We start from the raw sequence: 11,593 nt of genomic DNA, 5'->3' as shown, positions 1-11,593 counted from the left end.
GAAACTGAAAATCAAACTACCTCTTGTCTGCACAGTGATGAAGAGAGAGCGCTGACGGGTGTCTGGTGTAGCATTGAGCTTGACAAGGCGGTGGAGAAATGTTACAGAGTCGCTAAGGTCTATGAGGTTTGGCATTTTTCTGAAAAATCTGATACTCTTTTTGCTGATTACATTATGACCCATCTGAAAGGGAAACAGGAGGCATCGGGCTATCCCTCATGGTGTGTTGACTCCGCGGCCAAAGAGCGATACGTTCAGCAATATTTTGAAAAGGAAGGGATCCGTCTAGAGCCGGGGAACATAACTGTAAACCCCGCCAAGAGACAAATGTCCAAACTGATTTTAAACAGTCTGTGGGGTAAGTTTGGGGAAAGAAATTACCGTCTAAACACAACCTTGATTAAAACCCCTGAACAGTTTATAGAATTTATGTTTTCCAAACAACATGCAGTATCACACTTTCAATTCTTAAATGACCACATGGCACAGGTCCAGTGGAGGGCCCCTAAAGATTTCCCCACCAAACAGGGGAACGTTAATGTTTTCATAGCGGTTTTTACCACGGCTTACGCCCGGCTTGAATATACAACTTAATGGATCAGTTGCAGGAACGCACGCTCTATCATGATACTGACTCTGTAATCTTTGTCACCAGGCCAGGGGATTGGGTCCCTCCCCTCGGGGACTACCTTGGGGAGTTAACGAGCGAACTAGATCCTCAGGAGTTTGTTTCAGGGGGTCCTAAGACTTACGCATACAGAACGGCTGTGGGTAAGACCTGTATGAAAGTTAAGGGTTTCACTCTGAACCATTGTAACAACAAGCTCATTAACATCAAGTCTCTGACGACCCTGGTAGAAAGTTATGTAACGAGAAAGACGCGCCTCCTCGTGAGATTATTACAGCCGGAAATCAGATCTATCGCAATAAAAAGGGGTACACGTTGGAAAATAGATCACTAAACAAACGGTTCAGGGTGGTGTACAATAAAAGAGTGTTGAAGACTGATTATACCACTCTGCCTTATGGATATTAGCGGTGGTTTTGATAACAGACTTCAACACCCTTTCTCCTGTATTATAGCCGGTCCCTCCAATTCGGGGAAGAGCTATCTTATAAAGAACATCATAGAAGATGTGGACGCAACCTTGTCCCAAGCTCTTGACAACATAGTGTGGTGTTACTCTTGCTGGCAACCTCTCTACGATGATTTGGCTTCGAAAAAAAATAATCTGAAATTTGTGCAAGGTCTCCCCGCCTCGTTGTGTGACGATGACTTGTTCCCGCCCGGTCAAACTAATCTAGTGATCCTTGATGACCTGATGGAGCAGGCCGGTGACAACAGTGAAGTGGAAAAAGCTTTCACAAAGTACACTCATCATAGGAATTTAAGTATTATTTATTTAGTTCAAAATCTATTTTTTCAAGGTAAAAAAAGCCGCACTATTAATTTAAATGCCAATTATATAATTCTTTTTAAAAACCCCAGAGATAAACTACAGGTCACCGTCTTGGCTCGTCAAATGTACCCTAACCAGTTCTTTTTGGAGGCATTTGACCCCAGAAGACTTTCGCCTCAGAACAGGTTTGTGCCCGCCCGATTGGCCGGCAGTGTATGTGCTAAAGAAAAGGAAATAAATAAGAATGTCTGTTCGGATTAAAAGAAATCTGCCGCTTTTGCAAATGTTATTTGAGGGGAGCCCGCGCCATAGGAAAGCTGTGCTGGCAGGGGTCCCCTCGGATTTGATCGAGACCCTGTGTGAAATAGCTTTTAACATCTTACGCGGTAATATACCCCTAACCCCTTCTCAACATTCTAAACTCAAAAAACAAAAAGCGGCCAGAGCCCATTAGACAAACGGCCGAAAACAACCTGGACTCTGAAATGAAAGCTATACTGGCCAGGGCCGATTTAAATCAGTATTCCAAAGCCCAGTTGTATACCAACACGTTACAGCGCTACCTCCGTCTGGTTAGACAAGGTGAAAACGATCAAAACATTTTAACTTTAACCATGGCCTCTCAAGAAAATGGTTCTGGGGCTGATGCGGGGGGTACGGTTGATAAAGATGTTGCGGTGACCGAACCTGTTGAGAGTTCAGAGGGAGATGTTGTAACGGATGATTTGAGAAACATGCCGGCCAGAAGCAAAAGACATGCAGAATATATCCTGCACAAAATGGTTCAGAAACCGCGGGTAACGGCTTGGAATGAACAGGGTGAATTTGTTTTTAAAGGACAACTGATCAAAGGTTCACACATGTTTGATTTGTTGAAGAGTGTCACTAGCACTAATAAGGTACCCGATAGTCGCCGACCTGTAGGCTGGAATGCTTTCCTACTGGCGATGGCCTGTCTGAACATGCCCCAATCAACAGTTCCTAACCAGGAAACGTGACAAAAAATCCGTCTGTGTAAAGAGGTGGAGCCTGATCTGACTCCGATATCTCATTACTCTGATCATGCTGAGCGACCATCCTCAGGATCTATCCATCGTTGGGAAGCTTATTAATCTCATGTTTTTATTTGTCTCCCCTGTAAATAATGACCCGACAAACACTTTTTTATTTTATTTTTTTTATTTTCAAATGTTGTACATTTATTTATAACATAACCCCTGCTTTGTATAAGAATTGTGTTGAATAAAAACAAAACTAATGATTCAAAGCTGTTTTCATTATTTTTTCACCTTAACACGCATGACATCTTTTAAAATCCTCACAAGAACACCCCATCTGTATACATGGCTGGCTAGGGTCGTAAGTCATTGTGTTATAAGGGGGGGTCCACAGTGTCCTGACAAACTCTGCCACTTTTTTATCATTTTGGCCTAAATCCTCACTGTACAAGGCCATAATATCGGGGTATGACCTTCCTTTAGATCTATGATATAAGAAAAACACACAGTGTTGACCACAAGTGAAGGTCTGAAGACTTTGTACTTGACGACCGCTGTAAATGGTTTCTTGACAGTTGTTGAGCAGAAAGTTATTGATCTTCCGAGGGAAAGGTCTGAAATCTGGGGGGTTTCCATAGGAATCAAAAAATTCACCACAGTGGTCCTCCCTTAGATAAATAGCCAGCCAATGTTTTCCGGGCATATTTTTAGGGTGTGTGTTGATTATGTACATTGCAGGTAAATTCTTGATCTTAAATTTAGGCAGCTGATCGCAGGCGTAGACTCCTTGAAACAGTTTCCGTGAGCCGGCCAGGGCATTCATGATGTGGTTGAGCTCTCTGGTGTTCATTTTAATAATAATCATACAGAACGTTTCTCCTCTGATTCACCTCAATAATGTTGTCAAACACAGCATACACGACCATATTTACAGTGCGTGGTAGAGGCTGCTTGAAACGCATCTCCAAACGCATATTGCCCGTCTTCATCAGTGAAAAATGTTGTCCACACTCTTCGTCAGGGGTCAGGTTGAAACCGTACAGGGTGTAACCGCTGCAGTATTCCCGGCGATCGATCAGCAGAGTTTGATCCTTGAGATTGTGACCCGTAGCCAGTACTAGACTGTAATATTCACGAACCGCATTGCCGTTTTCAAAGTCAGGTTGAAAAGGTCTGGATGGAACCTGCACACCATCGACGTACAACGCTATAAATTCCGCGTTATAATGTTTAAAGTTAAAGGGGTTCTTGTTGTAAACCCCGGTAAATGCATCATTATCCACGAGACCTATAATAACCTGTTTTGGGAGCTGTCCTAGAAACAGATTTTCCTGGTTCATCACCCGTGTCCCTGCGGGGATACTGTGGACTTTCATATAGACTCTTTCGATCGGGTACTTGGCGTGTGCCGTCATTAACGCCTGCGCGTGTCCTAGTTTAACCGCCGGGGAGACGGACACTTTTTTCACAAACAGCGAGGCCGATAATATGGTCAGTTTATATTTTTCAGTATCAGGGGTCATCAGACAAAAAGCACTTTTACTACGGATCATTTTAATTTTACCCCGTTGAGCATGAGTTTTTCTTGGAAAAATATGTCTGCATTGATATGCCCCATTAGCTCAACGGTCCTCCCTTCTGTTGAAGAGGCCGTTCTTTTTTGCAAACCCTTATTGAGTCCCTCTGGATCCTTGTCGTCCATAGCTTCCGGGATGTCTTTGAAGAAAAGGCCGGGGCTGAACTGTTTGCTTAGGGTCTCCTCACTATAATCAAGGATACACTCCATCATGGCTCTATAGGGGTAAGTATTGCTGCTTTGACTAATGAGCCGATCTCCCAGGGTCACATACACCTGTGAAAACATGGTGGCCACCGGGTAATTGATGACCCCAGCGTTGGCCGTCTTCTCGATTGCATCGCCATCCTCATCAGTCACTTTACAGTTCATTAAAATAAATGTGTTATTCAAATCAATATAATCCTCGCCATTGCCAGCTATAAAAAACTCCAGAGGGGCCGTGTCTGAAATTGCAGAAAGAGGGGGAATCTCTACATATATGCTCTTATCTATACTCGTTTGAGTGTATGGAACTGTAAACAGATCCAGTTCTGATTTGACGCGTTCTTCCGATAGACTGTGGACAAAAGACATGTTTAAAAGATGTATCCTGAGGCTCTATTTTTCTTTCTTTGAGACTTTCTTTTTGCAGGTTTTTTCTTGTGCTGCTTCCTTCTCTGAGTGTTTCCACGATATGTTGGAGAATGAGAGATTCTTCGTTTTTTGTTAGCCACGGATCTTCGTCGCCCTGGTGGACACATGCTGTTTCTTCTTTTACCCCCCCTCCTCGCCATTACCATGAGACCCGAGCCCTCCTGATGCTCATGGCTAGCTGCCCGGTTCATAACATTGGTGAACACGTCACTAACAATATTTTTAGCCGCTGATTTCAAGTGGGGTCTGGCTATAGCAAAGCCTCTCTTAAGCAGGGGTACGGCCATTCTAAAGAGACCACGAAAGAGTCCTCCTAGACCGGCGCCATACATTGTGGGGGCTCCTACAATACCGGGCAAGCCGTTCCCGGCTTGCATCTTGTAATAATCCACATAGGCGCTAGGATCTACATAACCCCTCGAGGTAGCCATTTTAATAATGTACACACTGTTTCAGGGGTCGAAAATGTAGTTTGACAATAACTTTACCGAAGCGGAAGGGTACGTTGATATTCTGATCCGATTTTACTTCGATCGTGATGTTGTCAAAGTGGGTCTTTGAGACTGGTACGTAGTGTGGCTTGTCATAAGTAATTGTGACCATGTCATTGCTTTTACCTTTAATAAGTACATTTCTCAAAAGGGGGACATAACTATCCCCGACCCTCTGGTGGGTTATGATATCCGTATACACATAAAGAGTGTAAAAGCCGCCCCACCACTTCTGAGAACCTGCTCTCTGTGTCAGAATAGAACCCTAATATACGCCCCAGTTGGCCGCTGGTTTGAATGCTAATACCTGGTTTTGACACCTTGTACACTCTGTTTTTAATAGGGTTGTAATATAGCTTGATGTTGGGGGTGCCTTCTGAGAACTGTTTATGAATCTCATCTAATATTTTATCCACATTGTCATAATAACCTCCTTGTATCGTGAATGTCCATTGATTTTAACATCATCAAAAATGGCGATGGTGGCATCCTTATCTTGTAAAACAGCCCAAGTGTAAGGATACTGTATTTCCGCCAACCCCACTTCCCACGACCCCCTTAGATCTATAGATTTTCTAAATTGTACCGTGTAACTGGATATTTCATTTTTAGGGTATATATCGAGAGAGGCGTTACTGGGTAGAGTCACGTAGAAGCCTCCTGATTCCATCTTGAGTACCGAAAGTAATGCCCCCAACACACCCGCGGGAATGTTGTTATAAGGATTGAATATCGCAAACCTGTTGTTCCGGGACCCAACTATTGAACTTTTCAGGCCATCCAAGCCATTTCACCAACACATATTTTTTCCGGTTCTCGGTTTTTTCAGCTAATATCTTTTCAACTCTGTATACACTGTCTTTACCCACAATAATTTTTTGTAACTCGGCTTCGTAAAACGTTCCTTCTATATCCTCCCCGTCATAGTCTTTTAACCGGTACACGGGGGGGTCTCTAGCCAACTGTTCGGTAACTGTAAAATATTCGTCAGAAAATGTTTGTTCATAACCTTTGGCAAAAGTACTCCTTAGCTTTGAAACGCGAACCACATCACCGATGTTGAACTTATAAGTAGTTTTTCCCTTCTTAATAAATGGTCCGTATAATTCTTTATAGACCTTAAAAGAATTACTTTGATCAACATCTATAGGCTTCATTTTAATACTGGTGTGATACCCTTGGTTGTAAGCATCGATAAAATCCTGAACTTTATCAAAATACTTGAACGTGTTGACCGCTGTAAAATATCTCCACATTTTGGTCTTTATGCTGCGGTTAAACCTCTCCACTACCGATGCCTTAAGCTCATTACCGGTGGTGAAATGATGTATTTTGTGTCTCTTCAGTAGATTCTGAAATTCTCTGTTGAGAAACTCTTTTCCTTTATCAGTCTGCAGTTTTTTAGGACATCGACCCTGGGACAATATATCCTCAAAGGCCCTTGTCACTGCCCGACCTGTTTTATTATGTAGAATGCGAGCCCAGGCATATTTTGATTACACATCGATACATATCAACATCAATTTGTGACCATTGTTATGTTTTGATAAATTTGACATATCGACTAGATCCATTTGCCATTGTGAGTCTATGTCAGTTGCATATACGCAGTTTCTTTTAAAGTTAATCCTGAGAGGTTTATGTAAGGTATAGGCGTCTTGTTCCCGTAACCATTCTGAAACAACCACATCATTAACCTTCACTCCGGCCTCATCGAGTCCTCTTTGAAAACCCTTCTTAACCGCCAAACCCCCAATCTTGGCTGGGTTGTAGTATAGTTCCTGCATTTGGGGAGCTTGCCGAGTCATTCTGTCAAATAACCACACAGACCCACACTATGCGCAAAGTTTTTATACAAGGTTTTTTATTCAACTTCAGGAGAGCAGATACCCCTTTTTAGACATTAGAGAAAAGTATAACATACACAACAATTTTTTCTACGGTCCAGACAAAAAGAAATCAGATGATTGGTTACTTGATCTATATCAACAAATATACCTGTTTCTTTAACTTGTAGGCACACACCTCAGTTACATATGTAAATAAAACAACAATATGACCTATTTTAAAAGTAAACAGAGGTGTATTAAACATGCTCAGTAAAAGGTCATACAGATGTTGATGAAATGGCCTAATATCATTCTTGGCCCCCTTGAGCGCTTCATCCCAGTGTTCGTACCCCCCGGTCTTTGTTACAGCAGCCATTCACTTTTCCAGGTTTGAAAGTTGATCCTCATCGATGGTTAAATCTGTAGAGAAAAGGCTCGCGTTGGCTACTTTTCTGTCAAGCACATGGTGTAATAGCGCTCTCAGGTTAGCTGCAGAGTGTTGATGACAGAACCAGTTGCAGAAGCAGTCCAGAACATTCCCCATGTTCAAAGTCCCTTAGTTCAGGTCAGAGTCTGAATCAGTGGCGTAGATGTCGAATTCTTCGTCGCTGCCCCCAGCTTTAACTTCTTTACGGAAGAAATAAGCTTTTAGCTTGCCAGCGGTTTTTCTACTCGGCTCATCCAGGTCATTGAGCAGCTGCCCAAGTTTCTCTATTATAAACGGCTCCTTTTTCAGCTCCAGCAAAATCTCATCTATGATTTTCTGGACTTGTCCCGCAGTGACATGTATGTGGGAGTAAGACAGCGCCTTGATTAGTGCCGGTTTCAGCCACGGTTTGTTCAGTCTTCTGTAAAACACGTTGAAATAGAACAGGAAATAGTAACGGTCTGGTTCAAACAAACAACTGTGTCTCAACTGACTGGGGTGATTCACTTCACACCCCCGACAGACTTCTTTCAGAGCTCGGTCGATGAGAGCACTCAGAATATACACCAGGGTGCTTTTAACCACTCTGCTTACTTGGTCACATACCCCGGGCATATATCCTGCGTCTTCATCACGCCCCCGGGACAGTCCGATGCTCATTGGGTCGCCTGGTGGTTTGTGGGGTGTTTCTACATCCATTGGACTGACCCCCTCCTGAGACGCACAGACGGTAGACAGTTCGGCAAAATCGAGGCCCTCCATGAGCTCCAGAGGCTGGGGATCCCCGAGACTCATTTGGACATCCATCGCACCGCATGTTGTTTCGTCCTGAGGGACCGGGGTCTGAGGTCTTGGAGAGTAACCGCAGTCAGAGGGTTCCGGAGTGTATACAAAATCTGGGGAATAGAACCAGGGGTGATCCCGGGTTTGAAGAGGCCTGTAGAGCCTGTCGACGTCCGCAGCTTTCGGGTAAGACATTCTCTTTAATTTTAAACCATGAATGAATTGTTGCGCCTTTTATCCTATCTCTTCACTACGTCACGACACACCGCCCTCTTAGAAGAGAGTAGCCCCTGAGCCGTCAGACCCCCCTCCAAAACCCCACACGTCGTCTGTTTTATCATCGTCGTCGTCATTCAAGGGGGATATATAATCCATAATCCAGCATATTCTCCTTCTAACCAAATCCAGTTGCGAACATTTGGTCAAGATGTCAAAACCATCATTTATACAGTTTATGACCTCTTTCAAGAACGGCCAGCCCACGGCGTCAAACATAATTTCAGTAACCTGTTTTTCTGGATCCTCCACACCCCCTTCAATAGGGTTTGTAATCAGGGTACTGCTAAACAAAACCTTACGATCTGTAGTTAGAGATAGACTCTTCACCACTCTACCGTATTTCTGCAAGCTTTCCCATTCACACCTTTCAAAACCCTGAGTCGGAGACTCCATTTCGCATTCTCTTGGACCCTCTTGCAAGCCTTCTAGAGTCTTATCCACAAGCCCCAGATCTCTCCAGGCCATCACCTTCAACCAGTCCTCATAAGAGTATTCAATTACCGTCTCAAAAGGTTCCAACGTACCCTCCTTCTCTCCCAAAGCAAAAAGCTCCACTCCAACATAGCTGGGATCCCTTTTAAAGCGGTAACCCCGTCGAGACCCCCAGAACAACACCCAGGAGCGTTCAATCTTCAAAATGGTGAGTACAGGAACCCTTGCCCGGGATTGTTTCTTGCGGGGTTTCATGTTGATGTCGCTGGACATGTTGAAGAAGCGGGATGTTTCTGATGCTGAGAATTAAAGAGGTATTGCCTAAAAGCAGCGCGGGTTCTTAAATAGAGAGGAGAGTTTCGGGGCGTTGCCTTCAGAGGGGTGGGGGTATTTATGGGTGGCCTTGATGTTCAGGGTTTTATGGGTGTACACTTTCTGACGGATATGACGTAGGAATAATTAAGGAAATAACTCTACCTAAAATCACGCCCCCCAATTATGACGTAGGAATATTAATAAGCTTAGGGCATACGTCATAACAAAATAGGCCGCGCCCAAAAAACCCTACTATCTACTCTTATGTAGTTGAAGGCGCAGTATAGCTCTGATAGTCTGGTGGTCTTTTAATTAAAATCTGATGATGATGATGATGATGATGATGATGATGATGATGATGATGTTGTTGTTGTTGTTCTTGTTGTTCTTGTTGTCGTCGTAGTCGCCGTCATTATTATTGTTAAAGTAAAGCAGTAGTTAGATTTGTTGCTACCGTAAGGTGTAGAAGGCACAATAGCTCTGTGATTGTCTGATGGTGGCACAAGACGAGCAGCAGGTGTTTGAACAAGCCATTGAGCATCACCTTGTTGGGGTAAGTGTAAGTCTTGTCATAGCTCAGGGCATTCTTCCTTTGAAAGAGTTTCCAAAGTGTCCTGATGTGCCCTTGAGCAATGCAATATAGGTCAGTGAAAATAGAAACCTTTATCTCACAGGCAGGCCCACGGGAAACGCCTGTGCGCGTTTTACCAGCCTGCTTCGATGGGAGCCATTCGAAACCCCAGGATGGGTTGGTTTCAGTAGTGTAGTGGCTATCATGTTCGCCTCACACGCGAAAAGTCCCTGGTTCGAAACTGGGCGGAAACAACCCGCGGTGCACTGTGCCGTGTTACCCGTCCCCCATCTCTCTGCCCCAAGGGTGGCTGTCGTTTTCTCTTCCTCGGAGTGGCAAGAAATCCTGACCTTGAGAACAAACGATCGCAGAAGGGTAGCTTTGCGAGGCGCTGGAACTGACACTTTTAAAATCGATACATGTTGTTGCTGTTACAATACGACCGTAGCAGGATCGGCGACATTGCTGTTACTCTTATGTAGTTGAAGGCGCAGTATAGCTCTGATAGTCTGGTGGTGACGGAAGACCACCAGCCGTTTGAACAAGCCATTCAGCATCACCTTGTTGGGCTAAGTGCAGGCACTGTCAGAGCGCAGGGCGTCCTGCCTTTGAAAGAGTTTCCGAAGTGTCCTGATGTGCCCTTTAGCAATGCCAAACGGATCAGTGAAAATGGCATCCTTTCGCGGCACTTCAGACGCCATCTCACAGCCTAGCCGACCTGAAACGCCTGAGCCCGTTTTACCAGCAGGCTTCAACGGTAACCGTTCGAAGCAAGAGGCGGCGCTGTCAGTTTCCGTAGTGTAGCGGTTATCACTTTCGCCTAACACGCGAAAGGTCCCCGGTTCGAAACCGGGCGGAAACAGCCTGCTGTGGGCCGGCTATTTTCGTCCTGCTTGCCCTCGTGGTTCCCCGGAGGCGGTGGGTGGCTTTTCTTCATTGGAGTGCCCGAAATCGGTGCTTTCAGAGCGTCCGTCCGTCGACAGGTTGAAATTGTAAACGCTGGTGTAGCCACTTTTAATTAAAATCTGATGATGATGATGATGATGTTGTTCTTGTTGTTCTTGTTGTTTGTTCTTGTTGTCGTCGTGGTCGCCATCATTATTATTGTTAAAGTAAAGCAGTAGTTAGATTTGTTGCTACTGTAAGGTGTAGAAGGCACAATAGCTCTGTGGTTGTCTGATGGTGGCACAAGACAAGCAGCAGCTGTTTGAACAAGCCATTGAGCATCACCTTGTTGGGGTAAGTGTAAGTCTTGTCATAGCTCAGGGCGTTCTTCCTTTGAAAGAGTTTCCAAAGTGTCCTGATGTGCCCTTGAGCAATGCAAAATAGGTCAGTGAAAATAGAAACCTTTATCTCACAGGCTGGCCCACGGGAAACGCCTGTGCGCGTTTTACCAGCCGGCTTCGATGGGAGCCATTCGAAACGCCAGGAGGGGTCGGTTTCCGGAGTGTAGTGGCTATCAAGTTCGCCTCACACGCGAAAGGTCCCTGGTTCGAAACCGGGCGGAAACAGCCTGCTGTGGGCCGGCTATTTTCGTCCTGCTTGCCCTCGTGGTTCCCCGGAGGCGGTGGGTGGCTTTTCTTCATTGGAGTGCCCGAAATCGGTGCTTTCAGAGCGTCCGTCCGTCGACAGGTTGAAATTGTAAACGCTGGTGTAGCCACTTTTAATTAAAATCTGATGATGATGATGATGATGTTGTTCTTGTTGTTCTTGTTGTTTGTTCTTGTTGTCGTCGTGGTCGCCATCATTATTATTGTTAAAGTAAAGCAGTAGTTAGATTTGTTGCTACTGTAAGGTGTAGAAGGCACAATAGCTCTGTGGTTGTCTGATGGTGGCACAAGACAAGCAGCAGCTGT

General features: G+C 44.7%; 1 non-coding gene across 1 annotated transcript; it reads left to right on the top strand.

Annotated features, from left to right (window-relative positions):
- The first annotated feature begins 10,526 nt into the window (after positions 1–10,526).
- On the top strand, positions 10,527–10,599 carry trnav-aac (transfer RNA valine (anticodon AAC)). The gene has a single exon. It is a non-coding gene; the product is annotated as a tRNA-Val (tRNA).
- Positions 10,600–11,593: the final 994 nt, after the last annotated feature.

The sequence above is a fragment of the Amia ocellicauda genome, chromosome 11 (genome assembly GCF_036373705.1).
Source record: "Amia ocellicauda isolate fAmiCal2 chromosome 11, fAmiCal2.hap1, whole genome shotgun sequence".
Classification (NCBI taxonomy): domain Eukaryota; kingdom Metazoa; phylum Chordata; class Actinopteri; order Amiiformes; family Amiidae; genus Amia; species Amia ocellicauda.
This window is presented reverse-complemented; position numbering and strand designations above follow the sequence as displayed.